Source organism: Micropterus dolomieu, unplaced genomic scaffold (genome assembly GCF_021292245.1).
Source record: "Micropterus dolomieu isolate WLL.071019.BEF.003 ecotype Adirondacks unplaced genomic scaffold, ASM2129224v1 contig_5745, whole genome shotgun sequence".
Taxonomy (NCBI): Eukaryota; Metazoa; Chordata; class Actinopteri; order Centrarchiformes; family Centrarchidae; genus Micropterus; species Micropterus dolomieu.
The window spans coordinates 1-613 of NW_025734734.1; the positions used below are offsets into that span (position 1 = coordinate 1).

Sequence of the window (613 nt, forward strand, 5' to 3'; positions counted from 1 at the left end):
CTGGATGACCAGCTGTCCATCGCTGCCGACATCAGTGTGACAACCCGCTCTTGCAACGACACTCTCCACGACATCCAGAGGATATGTCCGTTCGTCACCCCGGTAGGTGCCTCATGTTCATCTCCAGGCTCTTGTCATCTCGGGCCTAAACTCCCGCAACTGGCTCCTGGCTGCTGTGCCTGCATGTGCCGACCTCTGCAGCTAATCCCGCGTGCAGCAGCTCGGCTGGTCTTCAGCCTACCCAAGTTGTGCCGCACTACACCGCTCCTCTGCACCCTGCACTGGCCAAAGGAGAGCAGTGTCAATCGGGCCTCATTGCCAAAAAGGGTCATATCGAAGAAGAGTGAGGGCTTGAAGTCAACGCCCTGCGCTACACTGCGTGACGAAATGACGGGCAGAGTCTGCCCGACACACGTGCCAAGGTCAGTGTTGGCGCAGTCCTCGTTAGTATAGTGGACAGTATCTCCGCCTGTCACGCGGAAGACCGGGGTTCGATTCCCCGACGGGGAGACTGGACTTTTCTACCAGCTGCTGATTATTCACCAAGAAAGACCAAAAGAATAACAGCAGCATCGAGCGTGACCCCGCTGTCCGACCGAGGCGAGGATATGCT

At 57.4% G+C, this 613-nt stretch overlaps 1 non-coding gene across 1 annotated transcript; it reads left to right on the top strand.

The window, feature by feature from the left end:
- The first annotated feature begins 438 nt into the window (after positions 1-438).
- Positions 439-510, top strand: trnad-guc. Its single transcript has one exon. It is a non-coding gene; the product is annotated as a tRNA-Asp (tRNA).
- The last annotated feature ends 103 nt before the right edge of the window (positions 511-613 follow it).